This window comes from Pongo abelii, chromosome 10 (genome assembly GCF_028885655.2).
Source record: "Pongo abelii isolate AG06213 chromosome 10, NHGRI_mPonAbe1-v2.0_pri, whole genome shotgun sequence".
NCBI lineage: Eukaryota > Metazoa > Chordata > Mammalia > Primates > Hominidae > Pongo > Pongo abelii.
Window position 1 is genome coordinate 22,365,246 of NC_071995.2, and position 19,045 is coordinate 22,384,290.

Below are 19,045 nucleotides of genomic sequence, written 5' to 3' on the forward strand. Positions count from 1 at the left end.
ATATTCCAGCCCCATCCCTCTTGGAGACTTATAGTAAACATTAGCAAATTAAAGGCTCTGACAAGTCCTGCAATGATAAAAAAAAATCTATTAACTGTTTAACCTTATGTGTCCCAGGTGTACTTGTCTGCACCTCTTTAGTGTCTGTGCAACTGCACACATGTCTCTTGGAATCTGCCTTTGGGAATGTCAAGTTTATGACGTTGTTTGTTGTTGTGGGTTTTTTTTGAGACAGTTTTTTTTTGTTTCCCAGGCTGGAGTGCAGTCGTGTGATCTTGACTCACTGCAACCTCTGCCTCCTGGGTTCAACTGATTCTCCTGTCTCAGCCTCTTGAGTAGCTGGGATTATAGGCACCCACCATTACTGCACCCGGCTAATTTTTGTATTTTTAGTAAAGATGGGGTTTTACCATGTTGACCTGGGTAGTCTAGAACCCCTAACCTCAGGTGATCTCCCCATCTCGGCTTCCCAAAGTGCTGGGATTACAGGCGTGAGCCACCACTCCTGGCCTAGTCTATGACATTGTTTTTATTTCAGAGCAAAACCCTTTCTTCGGCTATACAATGCCTTTAGAAAGTATACATTGTGGTTGGGTCCAAATTAATGATCTTTAACTATTGTTTTAAGAAATGTTTTATCATTACTTTCAAGTTCCTGCCATAAAATAAGATGAATGAACCATGAGAGCTAGATTAATAGAAGAAAATTCCAAATCCCGGTGGGATCCACATTGCTTTCTGTTTCCTTAACCCCAGCTTTCTGCTATCCTGGCACTATTATCATTTCAGGCCAGATGATTATTTATTATTGGTTGTTTTGCCCAGGTAAGGGGAGTGCTAGAAATGTATATAAAATATTTATCTTTTCCCAAATGTTTTAGTCGGTGTGGTTTGTGTATATTATGTCTGAATTTTCTGTGGGTTCTATGGTAAGGCACCACTGTTGACCTTTTGGCTTCTTAAAAGTTAGGATATTCAAGTCAGCAGGTTAATTATTTGAGAATTTAGAGTAAGAATGAGGGTACCTGGGACCTGCTGTCAGCTTTGCCCTCTCTAGAATTCCCTTATTCAAGAATCTTCTGGCTGGGCGCGGTGGCTCACATCTGTAATCCCAGCACTTTGGGAGGCTGAGGCAGGTTGATCACCTGAGGTCAGGAGTTTGAGACCAGCCTGACCAGCATGGCAAAACCCCGTCTCTACTAAAAATACAAAAATTAGTGGGTCTGGTGGTGTGCGCCTTTAGTCCCAGCTACTCAGGAGGCTGAGGAAGGAGAATCCCTTGAGCCTGGAGGCAGAGATTACAGTGAGCTGAGATCTTGCCACTGTATTCCAGCCTAAGCAACAGCGAGGCTTCGTTTCAAAAAAAAATCCTCAGGGGCTCCCTTTGCCCTTCTGATAAAGCCCATGCTCCCCACCACGTATAGGCCCCCTTGCTGTCCCTGGTGTGTTTTCTGCCAGTCATCCCTCACAGGATTGATCTATGTTCCTGTCACACTGGCCTTTCTGTTCCCTGAATGTGCCAAGTACTTTTCACTTCCAGGCCTTCGCATGTGCTGTTCCCTCGGACTTGAATGCTCTTCCCTCTTCTCCTCGTGAAACTGACTCATTCTTCACTTTTTGGTTCTTGTCTAAACATATGTTTGAGCTGAGCATGATGACTCATGCCTATAATCCCAGCACTTCAGGAGGCCAAGGCAGGAGGATCGCTTGAGGCCAGGAGTTGGAGACCAGGCTTGGCAACATGGCAAGGTTTTGTTTCTACAAACATAATAAATAGATAAAGAATTAACTACCTCAGCATTTTCATTAGCAAAATACACAAAACAAATATCCTTACTCTAGCCTTTATTCTCATGTTGTTTGTGATACCTGACATATGGAAATAAAAATAAACCTTTGAAATGGATGCTTTGATATAGGAGTTTTTGCTTCAGTTTTTAGCAAGGATATTTCCTCAAGGATCCTTCCCAGATGTCCCAAACTAGGTCAGTCTTTTATTTTTAATTTTTTTGAGACAGGATCTTGCTCTGTAGTCCAGGCTGGAGTGCCGTGGCACGGTGCAATCTCAGCTCATGGTACCTCCATTTCCTGGGCTCAGGTGATCCTCCCACCTCAGCCTCCCAAGTAGCTGGGACTACAGATGCACAGGGCCATGCCTGGCTAATTTTTCTTTTTTTTTTAGAGATGGGTTTCTCTATGTTGCCCAGGCTGGCTTTGAACTCCTGACCTCAAGCAGTCTGCCTGCCTCGGCCTCCCAAAGTGCTGGGATTACAGGCATGAGTCACTGCGCCTAGTCAAGTCAGACTCTTAAAAAGTGTCATATATCTTTTTCTCTTCGCATCCACCATAACTGTAATCAAGTAGTTTTCCGTCATGTCAGGGACTTCCACTCTTTGGAAGCAGGGGTTTTGATCACTGCTGTAGGCATTGAGTTAATAGCTAGCTACTAAGTAAATAACTGTAATCTTATCAATAAGGATATCAACTCTTTGACTCCTGATATTGGAGTCAGTGATTCACCTGCTGTGGGTTCTGATCCCAGCCCTGGCATCTGTTGTCCTTTGTGACTCAGTTTCCCTCTTGCCAAAGCAATAGTTGTGATGAAAGTGACTTGTGAAGTGAGGCCCTCCTAGCAGGCGGGTGGGCCAGCTGCTGTCTCATTGATCAGATCTGTCTGTGTGTCTGTCTCACCTCCTTCTCCATTTGCAACTTAGGGCTCCGTGGCCTATGTGCCACAGCAGGCCTGGATTCAGAATGATTCTCTCTGAGAAAACATCCTTTTTGGATGTCAGCTGGAGGAACCGTATTACAGGTCCGTGATACAGGCCTGTGCCCTCCTCCCAGACCTGGAAATCCTGCCCAGCGGGGATCGGACAGAGATTGGCGAGAAGGTCAGTATAGTTTCGATGCTGGCCCCTGAATCAGTCAGCTGTTGCTGCGTAACAAACGCTCTCACAATCTCAGTGGTCTGTGAGTCTGCTGCTATCAGCTGACCCGGCAGGGCTCAGCTGGGCGGCTCTGCTGCATGCTGCAGGCCAGCTGAGCTTGGGTCCAGGCTGTGGGTGTGGCTCAGGTCTCCCTTACAGAGCTTTTCCTGGGGACTGGGGTGAGGGGTCCACAGCTTTCCAAAAGGGGGCTCTTCTCATGGTGGCAGCAGAGGCCCAAGATAGGCCCCCCAAAAAGCGTGCAATGTCCCTTAAAGTACACTGTCCCTTCTACTCACAAAGCAAGTCACTTGACCAAGCTCAAAGGGACCAAGAAGGAAGTACAGTCTACCGTTGTGGTCACGTGACTGCAGAGTCACATGACAGAGGACATGCTGTTGGGAGGAGGGGAGTCGATGATTCAGATGTTCACAGTCCCTGTCAGGATAGCCATAATACTGAAAATAGCACAATAGCTAACACTTACCGAGCATTTTCTCTTTCTTTTCTTTCTTTCTTTTTATTTATTTATTTATTTTTGAGATGGAGTCTTGCTCTGTTGCCCAGGCTGGAGTGCAGTGGAGCAATCTCAGCTCACTGCAACCTCTGCCTCCCGGGTTCAGGTGATTCTCCTGCCTCGGCCTCCTGAGTGGCTGGAATTACAGGTGCATATCACCGCACTCAGCTAATTTTTGTATTTTTAGTCGAGGCAGGGTTTCACCATGTTGGCCAGGTTGGTCTCTAACTCCTGACCTCAAGTGATCTGCTGGCCTCAGCCTCTCAAAGTTCTTTTTTTTTTTTTTTTGAGATGGAGTCTCTCTCTGTCGCCCAGGCTAGAGTGTAGTGGCACAATCTTGGCTCATTGCAACCTGCGCCTCCTGAGTTCAAGTGATTTCTCCTCCCTCAGCCTCTTGAGTAGCTGGGACTATAGGCCCCTGCCACCACACCCAGCTAATTTCTGTATTTTTAGTAGAGACGGGATTTCACTGTGTTGGCCATGCTGATCGTGAACTCCTGGCCTCAGGTGATCTGCCCGCCTCTGCCTCTCACAATGCTGGGATTACAGATGTTAACCACCTCGCCCGGCCTATAACTTGAGTATTTTCTGTATGCTGGGAACTATGCTAAACATTTTGCACGTAATTCTTCCTCACAGCAAGCCCATGGGTGGAATTTGTTGTTACACCTAGGTAATCATTGAGGAAAAGGAGGTACAGAGAGGCCAAGTGACTTGCCTGAGGCCACACAGCCACAGAGCTGCAGAGAGCATGGTTCCTGTGTCCATGTTCTTACGTGCTCATTTTGTCATCTCTAAAAGGGCCATTCTGTGTGCCTCTCACCACTGCAGACCCTCCCTCCCGCTGTACTCCATCCCCCAGGTTTTCCTGCTGCTCCTCAGCAACCCCCAGCCCGTGCTCACCTCCACACCTTGGTCTGAGCCTTCCAGGCCTGGGGTGCCCTCCCCTGCTGCTTGCCTGGCCACTTTGCTCTGGCACCCCATGGTGGTCGTCTGGTGTGTCGCCTCTTGGAAGACCAGGAGTGAAAAGCACTGGCCCATTTCTGTTTTTAGTTACAAGCCAGGGACTCCGTCAGCTTTCTTATTTGGTGAATGATGTTTAAAAATTGAGGTAAGTCTGCAGCTCCTTAGAAATAAAAAACAAATTATTGGCCAGGCGCGGTATCTCACGCCTATAATCCCAGCACTTTGGGAGACCAAGGTGGGAGGATTGCCTGAGGTCAGGAGTTCGAGACCAGCCTGGGCAACATGGTGAAAACCCATCTCTACTAAAAATACAAAAAGTTGCCAGGCATGGTGCAGTGAACCTGTGGTCCCAGCCACTTAGGGGGCTGAGGTGAGAAGATTACTTGAACCTGGGAGGCGGAGATTACAGTAAGCTGAGATTGTGCCACTGCACTCCAGCCTGGGCGACAGAGTGAGATTCTGTCTCCAAAAACAAAAGGCACCTGGCTCCCAGGACCCCACCTCAGTGCATGGGTGCCAGGGCAGGCATCTCAGGAGGGGCTGGGCAGTAACCTGTGATTTCCAGCCAAATAGGGAAACGACGTTGGCTTATCTGTCATGGTGGGAGCTGGCGCTGCTGCTGGTCCATGCATTGTCCTTCCTCCCGGTGACTGGGATATGGGCTGGATTTCAACGTCCCCATGCCGGAGCCTTGCTTCACCTATATGTGACTTTGCCGGACAGTGACAGATCCAGAGTAAGCTGGCAAACACGGCAGCTGTCACCAACAGCAGCAGTAACAATAATATGACCACGTCCACCAGCGCCTTCCATGAGACTAAGAGATCAGGGCCTTCCCACTGCCCAACAAGATTTGGTGCTGTCAGCCACCCTTCGCTGAGCGCTCGCTGTGTACCCACTGTGCGCCAGGTGCCCTGCTCAGCACCTCATGGGAGACTCAGGTTTTCTCTTTTGCCCAGTTTACAGGTGGGGCTAAACCCCGTGCCTGTGATCCCATCCTTGGTGGTGGTGGAGCTAGGGCCTGGTTCCAGGTTTGTGCAGGCATGACCTCATGTCTTCAGCATCAAACTTAAAGAAGAGGAGGTGGGGGCAGCTCTGCAGGGCCTTCACCCTCGACCTGCTGTGTCCCGAGCAGGCTCTATGCCTTTCTTTCTTTCTTTTTTAGAGAGACAGGGTCTCATTCTGTCACCCAGGCTGGAGTGCAGTGGTCCAGCCATGGCTCATTGCAGCTTCGAACTCCTGGGCTCAAGCCATCTTCCCACTCAGCCTCCTGAATAGCTGGAACTACAGGCGCACAACACCAGGCTTGGCTAATTTTTTCCTTTTTTTTTTTTTTTTTTTTGGAGAGACAGGGTCTCCCTATATTGCTCAGGCTGGTCTCAAACCCCTGGCCTAAAGCAATCCTTCCACCTTGGCCTTCCAAAGTTCTGGGATCACACCACACTCGGCCTGCTTCTACGTATCGTGAGTCTCAAGATTTCCCAGGAAACCCGCTCCTGTGCATGTGTCTTTCCAGGGCGTGAACCTGTCTGGGGGCCAGAAGCAGTGCGTGAGCCTGGCCCGGGCCGTGTACTCCAATGCTGACATTTACCTCTTCGATGATCCCCTCTCAGCAGTGGATGCCCACGTGGGAAAACACATCTTTGAAAATGTGATTGGCCCCAAGGGGATGCTGAAGAACAAGGTGCCTGCTGGCGGGGCGGGGTTTGGTGTTGGGCCGTCTCGCCCTTTGGTTAAGTCGGAACGTGTCCCCTTTAGGAGTCCTTTACTTTCTCTGGCTTTCTTTGTTTTTCACTGGACTTTAAAGAACACATTTCTCAATAGCAAAGACTTGGAACCAACCCAAATGTCCAACAATGATAGACTGGATTAAGAAAATGTGGCACATATACACCATGGAATACTATGCAGCCATAAAAAATGATGAGTTCACGTCCTTTGTAGGGACATGGATGAAATTGGAAATCATCATTCTCAGTAAACTATCGCAAGAACAAAAAACCAAACACCGCATATTCTCACTCATAGGTGGGAATTGAACAATGAGAACACATGGACACAGGAAGGGGAACATCACACTTCGGGGACTGTTGTGGGGTGGGGGGAGTGGGGAGGGATAGCATTGGGAGATATACCTAATGCTAGATGACGAGTTGGTGGGTGCAGCGCACCAGCATGGCACATGTATACATATGTAACACCTGCACATTGCGCACATGTACCATAAAACCTAAAGTATAATAATAATAATAATAATAATAATAAAAGAAGAAAAAAGAAAAAAAAAGAAAAAAAAATAAAGCAGATTCCAAACATCAAAAAAAAAAAAAAAAAAAGAACACATTTCTCATGCTTCTCTTGGAAGCCTTCCTAAGACAGCCGTCTTGTACTTGTCTTTATGGGGGTGAGTCCTCCGCGCAGAGTTAAATTCATTGCCTCTGCATGGCCAAGGGAGGCCTCTCTTCCTGATTAAGTCACAGGGCTGGCTTCTTAGCGGGGAATCCCACCCCAAGACATTGCCTGTGACCTAGCAGGCTGCGTTTTCTTACTTGCAGAGGTGTCTGTGGGTAGAGGGGTCGGAAAATTGCCACAACACCTTAACATGATAGGAAATAGTTCCTGTGTTCTCTTTATAGGGTAGTTGTGGTAATGGGTACACACTGGCTCTTTTTTTTTCCTCCCCCTGATTTTATTTTATTTTATTTTATTTTTTTGAGGTGGAGTTTCGCTATTGTTGCCCAGGCTGGAGTGCAATGGCATGATCTCGGCTCACTGCAACCTCCGCCTCCCAGGTTCAAGCAATTCTCCTGCTTTGGCCTCCCAAGTAGCTGGGATTACAGGTGCCCACCACCACGCCTGGCTAACTTTTTGTATTTTTAGTAGAGTCGAGATTTCACCATGTTGGCTAGGCTGGTCTCGAACTCCTGACCTCAAGTGATCTGCCCGCCTGGGTCTCCCGCAGTGCTGGGATTACAGGTGTGAGCCACCACACCCGGCTGTTTCCCCTGATTTTAAAACTAACACATCCCCATGGAGGGGATATAGATTAAGAAAAACATGAAAAAGAAAAATGGAAGCAGTTACACACATTCCACTGGTTAGAGGTTTTGTATTTCTTTCAAGTCTTTTTGCTCTGTGTGTAAACTTTTTAAATAGGGTTACCTTGTTACACGTATATATACAGGAAACATCATGCTACATGACCTCTTGTAATCATTCCCACACATACCACTTAACTGTCTGTGTAAACATATTTTAAAATAGTACAAAACATTTTTGAAAATGACTAAGTAATACATGCCCATTGTAACAAAATTGAAAAGTACAAGAGTATGGATATATTCTTATAACATATGCGTGTGTGTGTGTGTGTGTGTGTGTGTGTGCATGTATATAAAGTAAATAAACCTGGGCACGGTGAGTAATCCCAACACTTTTGGAGACCTAGACCAGTGGATCACCTGAGGTCAGGAGTTCGAGACCAGCCTGGCCAACATGGTGAAACCCTGTCTCTACTAAAAATACAAAAATCAGCCAGGTGTGGTGGTGCATGGCTGTAATCCCAGCTACTCGGGAAGCTGAGGCAGGAGAATCTCTTGAACCTGGGACGTGGAGGTTGCAGTGAGCTGAGATTGCGCCACTGCACTCTAGCCTGGGTAACAGAGTGGGACTCTGTCTCAGAAAATATATATAAATAAAGTAAATAAAATAGTCCCTCTTCATCTTGCATCCCTAATCTTTAATTCTTCTCTTAGAGAGCAAGGGTTAGCAAATCTGGCCCATGGCCTGCTTTTTGTATGGCTCTTGAGCTAAGAATGATGTGTGTATTTTTAAATAGAAGAAATCTAAACAGGAAGAATATTTTATGACATTTGAAAATTGTATTAAATTTAGATATCAGTGTCCATAAATAAAACTTTATTGGAACATGGCCAATGTATTTTTTTTCTTTTTTCTTTTTTTTCTGGAGACAGGGTTTTCCTCTGTTGTCCAGGTTGGAGTGCAGTGCCCCCACAGTCATGGCATGGTAGCCTCCAACTCCTCTTCCTGCCTTCTGAGTAGCTCCTGGGACTACAGGCATGCACCACCATGCCTGGCTAATTTATTTTTATTTTTATTTTTATTTTGTGGAGACAGGTCTCACTATGTTTCCCAGGCTGGTTTCAAACTCTCGGCCTCATGGAATCCTCCTGTTTTGGCCTCCCAAAGTGCTGGGATTACAGGTGTGAGCCACCGCACGTGTCCTGTTCTTTAAAGCATCATCTACAGCTACTTCAACTCGGCAGAGCTGAGTTGGTGCCATGGCAACTGTAAGATCCATAAAGCTGAAAAGATTGACCGTTAGTTGTTTAAGGAAACATATGCTGACTTCTATTAATAGTTTGATGAATGTCTTCCCAAACTTTCAGATCTGCAGATAAAATGTATGCATGTGCATATATTGTAGTGGTTTTGGGAGTGGCTGACAGCGGGAGTTGTTTTAGAAAAAAGTTAAGCCAGGGCTGGGCGCGGTAGCTCATGCCTGTAGTCCCAGCACTTTTGTAAGCCAAGGCGGATGGATCGCTTCATTTCAGGAGTTCAAGATGAGCCTGAGCAACATGATGAGACCCCTGTCTTGACAAAAAAATACAAAAATTATCCGGGCATGGTGGCACATATCTGTAGTCCCAGCTACTTGGGAGGCTGAGGCAGGAGAATCGTTTGAACCCAGGAAGCATAGGTTGCAGTGAGCTGAGGTCGCACCACTGCACTCCAGCCTGGGTGATAGAGCGAGACCCTATCTCAAAAAAAAAACAAAAAGAAGAAGAAAAAAATTAAGCCATTGGGCCGGGCGCAGCGGCTCACACCTGTAATCCTACAACTTTGGGAGGCCAAGATGGGCAGATTGCCTGAGCTCAGGAGTTTGAGACCAGCCTGGGCAACATGGTGAAACCCCATCTCTACTAAAATACAAAAAAAAAAAAAAAAAAAAAAATCAGCCAGGTGTTGTGGCGGGCTCCTGTAATCCCAGCTACTCAGGAGGCTGAGGCACGGGAATTGCTTGAACCCAGGAGGCGGAGGTTGCAGTGAGCCGAGACGGTGCCACTGCACTCCAGCCTGGACAACAAAGTGAAACTCTGTCTCAAAAAAAAAAAGCCATTGCGTACAAACTGTTTTGCTGTGGCACCATCCTTTTATTCCTTTACACACTTGTATGGTTCCCTCCCTACCTCTTGTCATTCAGGTTTTTGTTAAAAAATAACCTTCCCCATCACCTTTGTTAAAATTGTAAAACCCGTACACTTAGTACACCTGTTCCCCTTTTTGCTGCGTTTTTGCCATTCAGCAAGCACTATTCTACTAGTATCCATTTCTCCTGTGGCCCTGGAATCTGGGGCAGGGGTCTTTGTTTCCTTCCCCTTCCCCAGCTTTTAGCTCAGCACCTGAGGCATGGCAGGCCCTTTGCACATGCATGTAAAAGGGCCGTGTGCACAGATTCAGCTGCTCCTGGATGCTGTTATCGCAGGTGCATGTCCCACCTTCAGACCTGAGTTCTGCCCGCCAGGTGTTCGTCAGCTCATTCCTCCTTTAGTCTTCACTCTGCCAAGCTAGGCAGTGTCACACGTGTGTACTGACGTGGCCAGGTGTCCCCTTTGCCCACAGATGCGGATCTTGGTCATGCACAGCATGAGCTACTTGCCGCAGGTGGACGTCATCATTGTCATGAGTGGCGTCAAGATCTCTGAGATGGGCTCCTACCAGGAGCTGCTGGCCCGAGACGGCGCCTTCGCTGAGTTCCTGCGTACCTATGCCAGCACAGAGCAGGAGCAGGACCCAGAGGAGAACGGTAGGGGCAGCCCCAGGGTTCCACCCGCTCGGGGTGTCTGGCACCTTGAAGGGCCACACTGGCCTCTTTGAGGTTGCCACCAGCCACTCGGGGAAGGTGGCTCATCAGGGCATGAGGGTGGGAGCTGGATAGAGCCCCCTAAAGAAGCAACGTGGAAAACCACCTTAGTCCCTGCAGCGCTGAACTGGGAGAGAGTCTCGGTGCTTTATGGCCAGGGGACGGGAGCACCAGGCTTCAGCTCAGCTGACCTCAGGGCAGGGTCTAGCACCTTCCTGGAACATGACCTAGGACCTGATGAGTTTCAGGGTCCTTATGGCAAAAATGGGAAGGATGGTAATTAAAGTCCTGGCTGTTGGGGCTGAGAGAAACTGAGGACATACGTGAGACAAGAGATGTGAGAGTTGTGAGGTGAAGCACGGAGTTAAGCTGGCAGGCTCGGGTTGGTGACGTCTGGGTTCAATCCCCGGCCGCTCATCTCCCCAGCTATGTGACCTCAGGCCTGCCCTTCAGACCCATCTGAGCTTCACTTCCCTCCCTCATAAAGCAGTTCAGCAGGGCCAGATGTGGTGGTTCCCAACACTTGTTATCCCAACACATAGAGAGGCTGAGGTGGGAGGATCGCTCCAGCTCAGGAGTTTGAGACCATCCTCGGTAGCATGGCGAAACCTCATCTCTACAAAAAATACAAAAAATTTGCCAGGCACAGTGGCTCACACCTGTAATCCCAGCAGTTTGGGAGGCCGTGGTGGGTGGATCACTTGAGGCCAGGAGGAGTTCAAGACCAGCCTGGCCAACATACTGAAACCCCAACTCTACAAAAAAAAAAAAAAAATCAGATACTATTAAGTGCTTTGGAGGGGGAAAAAAAAAAAGACAATGCCATGGGCTGAGGAGTGATGGGTGTCATTGTGGCAACTCAGGCAGGGGATAGGGAAACCCTCTCTGGGGATGTTGCATTGGCATGGGAAGGAGCCAGCAAGGAGAAGATCTGGGAACAGTGTTGTGGGCAGAGGGAACAGCAAGTGCAAAGGCCTCAGGACCAGCATGAGCTCAATTTGTTTACAAAACAAAAAGGCTGGTGTGGCCAGACCATGGTGTGCCAGGACGTGGTGGGCAGGAGAAGAGGTCAGCACAGTGATTGTCCTGCAGGGCCTTCCAGGTGGGTTTTGGTCTAACTGCCCTGGGAAGCTACTGAATGTCAGAGAGGCAAAGTGACCAGCCCCAGGATACACAGCAGCTGCTGGCAGGGTTGGTTCTCAAGTTGGTCTCTGAGTTTCTCATCCTTTGCCTGGGGTGGGAGCTCCTTCTCTGCAGAGGTCCTAGTGGTCTCTAATAAGTGCTTTCTTGAGATGTAATTCATACACGTAGGCTAGGCGCAGTGGCTCACGCCTGTAATCCCAGCACTGTGGGAGGCTGATGCAGGTGGATCACCTGAGGTCAGGAGTTTGAGACCAGCCTGGCCAACATGATGAAACCCCATCTCTACTAAAAATACAAAAATTATCCTGTCATGGTGGCGCACGCCTATAGGCCCAGCTACTGGGGAGGCTGAGGCAGGAGAATAGTTTGAACCTGGGAGGCGGAGGTTGCAGTGAACCGAGATTGTGCCACTACACCCCAGCTTGGGCAACAGAGCAAGACTTAGTCTCAAAAAAACAAACAAACAAACAAAAAACCAAACCAAAACAAAAATTCATACGACATACAGTTAACCCACTTAAATCACACAATCCAACCATCGCCACAATCAAGTTTAGAACTTTTTTTAATCACCCCTAAAAGAAACCCCAATCCATCAGCCGTGACTCCCTATTTTCCCCAGCACCCCCCAAGCCCTAGTCAACGACTAATCTTTCTGTCTCTCTAGATTTGCTTATTCTGGACATTTCATATAAATGGCATCACAATAGGTGGAATGTTGTGACTGGCGGCTTTTACACTTAGCGTGATGTTTTCAAGGTTCAACTATGTTGTAGCTTCATTTCCTTTTATTGCAGAATAATATGCCATTGTGCAGCTAGACCACACTGTGTTGATCTGTTCACTAGTTGATGGACATTCGGGTTTTTTCCACTTTCTGACTCTTATGAATACTGCTGTCATGAGCCCTGGTGGTTTTAAAGGAAAAGTTGGTGGCCAGGTGTGGTGTGGTGGTTTGTGTCTGTAATCCCAGCAGTTTGGGAGGCCAAGGCGGGTAGATCACTTGAGGTCAGGAGTTCAAGACCACCCTGGGAAGCATGGTGAAACCTCGTCTCTACTACAAATACAAAAATTAGCTGGGATGGTGGTGCACACCTGTAGTCCCGGCTATTCGGGAGGCTGAAGTGGGGGAATCTCTTGAGCCTGGGAGTCAGAGCCTGCTGTGAGCCAAAATCATACCACTGCACTCCATCTGGCCTGGGTGACAGAGCAAGACCATGTCTCAAAAAAAAAGTTGGATTTTTGTTTCTTGCCAGTGCATGATAGCTGACATTCCCTTCAGCTTTTAAATTCTTTGATTAGACTGAATTTCTGCATGTTCATTCCCTTGTGGTTGGGAGGTTCTACCTTGAGTCTAGCCTGTTTCTTCTTGCTGCAGAATCCGCCTTTGTCTGTCTCTCAGCCCGAGCAATGCATTGTGGCAACTTCTTGGTGACTTTTTCACTGACCTGTTTGGCAGGCTACTTTTAGGTGAAAATATCCTTTGTGCTTTCTAAATCAAAATGTGTGGGTTTAGCTGAATCTTTTGCCCAGCGTGAGGTCTGTCTCTCTACCCTTCCGTCCAGGTGAGCAAAAAATGTCCTTAAACTCTCTTGGACCCAGATAGGTTCTGCACACCCCCCCTTCCTTTCCCAGCTGCTAGAGTATCCAAGCAGTGTGTACAGAACATGGAAGGCTGCCAAATGCTTTATGATTTTTGTACACATCAGCACTTAATTTGGTGATGCAAATGCCGCCCACCACCCTGGCACCTCGTGCGTTCATTTCCCGTTTGACCTCCCCACCTCCTGCCTTTGAGGTTACATAGAAGTCCTTGGCAGTGGGTCTTATATCAAACTGGGGCACCCCCCTCTCCCACCACCCACCCTTTTCCATTGCTCTGGAGGGGCCTTGGCTATAAAGTCTTGACATCAGGGTCTGGTCTTGCCCAGCCTCAGCCAACTCGAAGCACCAATGACCTTGGGTTTGTTTAAACCACATTTTTGGCTCTTCCTAAAGGGGAACTTTTTTCCTTGTTGGATTAATCAGCTCTTTTTTTTTTTTTTTTTTAGAACACCCAGGCTGAAGGGGGGCAGGTGTTGGTATTTGGTTTGGGAGGCTCCTTGAGGGGGGATGGGCAGGAACCAGGCTTGTGAATGGGGTGATACCGACGTCTCTCCTGGGATATTCAGTTTACTGATTTCTAAGAAATATATCTTTTTTACTGTTTCTCTCTCTCCTTTTTTTTTTTTTTAACTTTTAATGGCATTCCTTTTATTCCTAATTTATTCCCATGCCATAAGCTTTTGTTTCTTCAATTTCTTCTGGGATATATTTTTCTTCTGTGCAGCCTCCCCTTCCGGTTTAGGAACAATTTGTTCCCTTTCAGGCAGGATCATCCGGATGTGGCAGGGTGAGCTCACCTATGGGTTAATCCGACCGACCCCGAGCTCTGTAGGTCCGGCGGCGCATCTTAGGTGCTTTGTTCAGTTGGATATGCTCAAGGACCAGAGAATCTGCATCTAAACCCTTAAGCTCAGCGTGACTCTCTGTATTTTTAAGCATGTGCAGCAGAAATTCAGTGCTCTTTTTGGGCCGCTGACCGTGTGGCCAGCCCCACTTCTTGGCCTGGGCACATCTACCAACTCCACCATTATAATGTCAGAATGGTACATGTTGTTTCTGTAAAGTGGCATCTTTCTGATACTTCGTGGCCTTTTGTATGTGCGTACCTGGGCACTTTCAGGAGTGTTCTTCTTGGTTGTTTGTTTTTTTTTTTTTTTTTTTGAGACAGAGTCTCACTCTGTCACCCAGGCTGGAGTGCAGTGGCGTGATCTCGGCTCACTGCAAGCTCCGCCTCCCGGGTTCACGCCATTCTCCTGCCTCAGCCTCCCAAGTAGCTGGGATTACAGGTGCCCACCACCACGCCTGGCTAATTTTTTTTGTATTTTTAGTAGAGACGGGGTTTTCACCATGTTGGCCAGGCTGGTCTCGATTTCTTGACCTCGTGATCCACCCTCCTCAGCCTCCCAAAATGCTGGGATTACAAACGTGAGCCACCGTGCCCGGCCCAGACATGACATCTTTTTCTCACCTGTCTTAAGATGCCGGCAGCCTCTGTAACTTATTTTTAAAAGGAGACAATAAAGACTATTTTTAAAAGTCAATCCTTGCCTCTGAAAACCTGCCTCTGCCTTTGTCGTGGTCTCTGCTGGGTTTCCATTAGGCCGCAACTCAAGCTGCTGATGCCTCCATTTCATGTCGTTTTCACAAACATTTTGTAAAGCAGCAGCTCTATTATTCCAGCAGGGCCTGATCACCTCTCCCCACTCAATGCTGATAAAAATGACCCACTTTCCCCTATCGTCCCAGCGTGAAAGGCCAAGATGCTGAATGACACGGGTTGGCTTTCTTTTCCTTCCGAACGTTAATCAGGTTCTTGAAGATAACATCTCTCTCTGGAACGAGCCGGCAGCAGCAGAGTTTGATTTCCAGGTTCAGCCCTAATGGTACAGAGACCTGGACTAATGTGGCTTATTCAAAGTTCCAGCCATGCTTCTAAAGCATGGCTTATTCAAAGTTCCAGCTATGCTTTTAAAGCACTTTGCATGAACTAGTCACATGTCTTTTGAACAATATGATTTAATGGCATTGGAAAATCATCATGATGTCATGCTTGCAATGAGCGGGACAGCTGTAGGTATGTCTTGATCCAATACGCATTAAAAATGCACCTATCCACACACATGTATCTGTGAAAATGTCTTCGGCTGCAAGTAACACAGCATCCGATGACTAGTGTCTTAAATCTTGGGTGACCAGCTGTCTCTGTTTGCCTGAGACTGAGAGGTTTCCAAGGATCTGGAAATTGCAGTGCAGAAACTGGGGCAGCCCCAGGCAAACCAAGTCTGTTGTTCACACTGCTTAAGTCATAAGGGCATTTAATATTTACTTGAGGCTGGGCACGGTGGCTCACACCTGTAATCCCAGCACTTTGGGAGGCCGAGGCAGGTGGATCACAAGGTCAAGAGTTCAAGACCAGCCTGGCCAAGATGGTGAAACCCCATCTCTCCTAAAAATACAAAAATTAGCCAGGCGTGGTGGCGGATGCCTATAATCCCAGCTACTCGGGAGGCTGAGGCAGAGAATTGCTTGAACCCGTGAGGTGGAGGTTGCAGTGAGCCGAGATCACACCACTGCACTCCAGCCTGGGCAACAGAGCTAGACTCCGTCTCAAAAAAAAAAATTTTTTTTTGACTTGATAAGCAGTCCAGATGCAGGTGGCCCGAGGGTCAGTGGGGTGGCCCCAGGATGCTATCAAGGGTCTGGCTGTTTCCTCTCCTCCCTTCTGCCCTAGATAGCGAACCTGTCCCGTTCTGCCCATGCGTGGTAAGCCAATCACTGTTATGATGGATTTGGCAAAAGAAAAGAATTTATTCACACCAATGCAGCCAAGCAAGGAGGCAGGAGAAAAGGTCTCATACTTGCCTTCCTGAATATGGAATTTAGGGATCTTTATGGAATAAAGGAGCAGGGTGGTCTAAAGTGTGGGGAAAGGTGATAGGAGGCAAGGAAAAGTGAGGTCATTAGCAATCTGCACATACATAGCCAAGCTTCCTGGATCTTCATAGGATGCATGTTTAGAAAATGGCAGCATTAGCATGATCTCAGGGAGTTTTGGGCCCTCTGACATCAAAAGGTCACTTCTCCAGCATTTGCACAGGTTCAGTTGAAGGGTCATTGATCTCAACGGGTTCGAACTGGTCAAGAGCTGCCCCCACAGTCCTGAAAAACAACTTTAAGCAACCACTACCATAGTCACATATGTGTCATAGTGACATATGTGACATATGACATATATGTACCATAATAACATATAGTGACATATGTAAGGAAGCCAGTGAGGGGGTTAGGTATATATCATTTGGCTGCTTGGCTTTTAGCTATATAAGTTTTAAGACCAGCTATAAGTAAGTGGTTAAAAGCAAGCAAGGCAAGTTAAGTTTGGTGGGCTTAATCAGGTTAGCGTTCGGTTTCACCATCCTCACGTGAGTGGCTATAGGAGCTTAGGACCAGGACGGGGGAGAACCAAAGGCCCTAATTATCCTTCCCAGAAGCCTGCCCAAGCGAACTTTCTCTTAAGGGCTTTCTCTAAAAAAAAAAAAAAAAAAAAAAAAAGGCTGGCGTGGTGGCTCACGCCTGTAATCCCAGTGCTTTGGGAGGCTGAGATGGGAGGATCGCTTGAGGCTAAGAGTTCTAGACCATCTTGGCCAACATAGTAAGATTCTGTCTCTACAAAAAATTTAAAAATTAGCTGAGTGTAAGGGCATATGCCTAAAGTCCTAGCTACTTAGAAGGCTGAGGCAGGCAAATCCTTTTACCCCTGGAGTTCGAAGCTGCAGTGAGCTATGATTGCACTGCTGAACTCCAGCCTGAGTGATAGAGCCAGACCCTGTCTCTAAAAAACATAACAATAGTAGACAGCATTTACTGGGCATTTGACCGTGTAGGTCCCAGGCACTGTGCTCAATGCTTAACGTGCATAATAATCCCAGCAAATAGTACTGCCATCATTCCTATTTAAAACATGACGGCTAGGTGCGGTGGCTCACGCCTATCATCCCAGCGCTTTGGGAGGCTGAGGCAGGTGGATTGCCTGAGGTCAGGAATTTGAGACCAGCCTGATCAACATGGTGAAATCTCGTCCAAAAAAAAAAATTAGCTGGGCCTGGTGGTGCATGCCTGTAATCTCGCTACTTGGAAGGCTTAGGTAGGAGAATCACTTGAACCCAGGAGGTAGAGGCTGCAATGAGCCAAGATCGCGCCATTGCACCCCAGCCTGGGCAACAAGAGCAAAACTCTTTTTCAAAAAAAAAAAAAATAGATAAATAAATAATTAAAAATAAGTTAGGTGAGACAGAAAAGGAAGTTACTGTACCATGGCCCTTTGAGCCAGAGTTGTTTGGTGCCAAAACTCTGCCTCCTAATCACTGCCTGTCTCTCCTTTTGTCCTTTCTCCATCTTCTCCTCTCTTACCTCTCAAAAATTATCAATAATTTGATAGTTCTGTGGTTAGAATCCAAGATTCCTCAACTTCAGTGTGATTGACATGGTGGCTGGCCCACTGTCTGTTGTGGGAGTTGTTCTGTGCACAGTAGGATGTTTAGCAGTGTCCCTGGTCTCTACCCACTAGATGCCAGTAGCAACCACACCCCTCCCCAACACACACACAATTATAATAACCAAATATGTCTCCAGGCATTGCCAAATGTTCCTGGGGACCAAGATTGCCCTGATGTAGCCTGATCTCTGCAAAAGCACTTGGAGTCTCTCCAGTTGAACGATCGCTGATAGAAACCCACGGGAACAGTCTGTCCCCTCCCAGCAAGTCCACGCTCATTCGAGGCAGCTGTCACCTGCTAGGACATTCCAGGGCAGGGCTTGAAAAATGCTTGGCATGCCTCTGGCAACAAGAGATGCAGGCTGAAGCAAAGCATTCCTGCCTCTTGTCCTGAAACTGGGATGCTGGCATTAGAATGGACAGCATGAGTTGTTCTTGAGTGGCAAAAGGCAAGGGGCCCTGCTGTGGTTTTTATGTTTGTCTCCTCCAAGTCTCGTGCTGAAATTAGTCTGTTCTCACATTTCTATAAAGAACTACCTGAGGCCAGGTGCGGTGGCTCACGCCTGTAATCCCAGCACTTTGGGAGGCTGAAGTGGGTGGATCGCTTGAGCCAAGGAGTTGGAAACAAGCTTGGGCAACACGGTATAACTCTATCTCTATTATAAAGAAAAAAAATTTGTTTTTGTTTTTTTTTTTTTTTTGAGACAGAGTCTCGCTCTGTCACCCAGGCTGGAGTGCAGTGGCACGATCTTGGCTCACTGCAACCTCCGCCTCCTGGGTTCACACCATTCTCCTGCCTCAGCCTCCCTAGTAGCTGGGACTACAGGCAACTGCCACCACGCCTGGCTGATTTTTTGTATTTTTAGTAGAGACGGGGTTTCACCGTGTTAGACCGGATGGTCTTGATCTCCTGACCTTGTGATCCACCCGCCTCGGCCTCCCAAAGTGCTGGGATTACAGGCGTGAGCCATCGTGCCCAGCCAGAAAAAAAAATTTTTAAACTACCTGAGATCAGGTAATTTATACAGAAAAGAAGTTTAATTGACTCGCAGTTCCACTGGCTGTACAGGAAGCGTGGCTGGCGAGGCCTCAGGAAACTTACAATCATGGTGGAAGGCGAAGGGGAAGCAGGGAAGTCTTATATGGCTGGAGAAGGAGCAAGAGAGCAAAGAGGGAGGTGCTACACACACTTAAACAGCCAGATCTCATGAGAACTCACTCACTATCAGGAGAACAGCAAGGGAGATGTCTGTCCCCATGATCCAATCACCTCCCCCCAGGCCCCTCCTCCAACACTGGGGATTACGATTCGACATGAGATTTGGGTGGGGACACAGATCCAAACTACATCATAGGGCCCCGTAGGAGGTGTTTGAGTCACTGTGGTGGATCCCCCATGAACAGATTAAGCTCTTCCTGGGAGGTGGGGGTGAGTGAGTTCTCACTCTTTTAGTTCCTGGACAGCTGGTTGTTAAAAAAAAAACCCTGGCACCTCTCCCTGTCTCTTGCTT

At 47.6% G+C, this 19,045-nt stretch overlaps 1 protein-coding gene and 1 pseudogene across 1 annotated transcript in view; one reads left to right on the forward strand and one right to left on the reverse strand.

Annotated features, from left to right (window-relative positions):
- The window catches only part of LOC129049080 (bMERB domain-containing protein 1-like), a 49,574-nt gene that overhangs the window by 1,311 nt on the left and 29,218 nt on the right, over positions 1-19,045 (forward strand). The window contains exons 2-4 of the mRNA XM_054526941.2: positions 2,715-2,891; positions 5,924-6,091; positions 10,051-10,234. The gene's annotated coding sequence lies outside the window, so the exon portion shown is untranslated. The remainder of the gene's footprint in view (positions 1-2,714; positions 2,892-5,923; positions 6,092-10,050; positions 10,235-19,045) is intronic.
- Positions 13,699-14,673, reverse strand: LOC112131560 (large ribosomal subunit protein uL22-like; annotated as a pseudogene).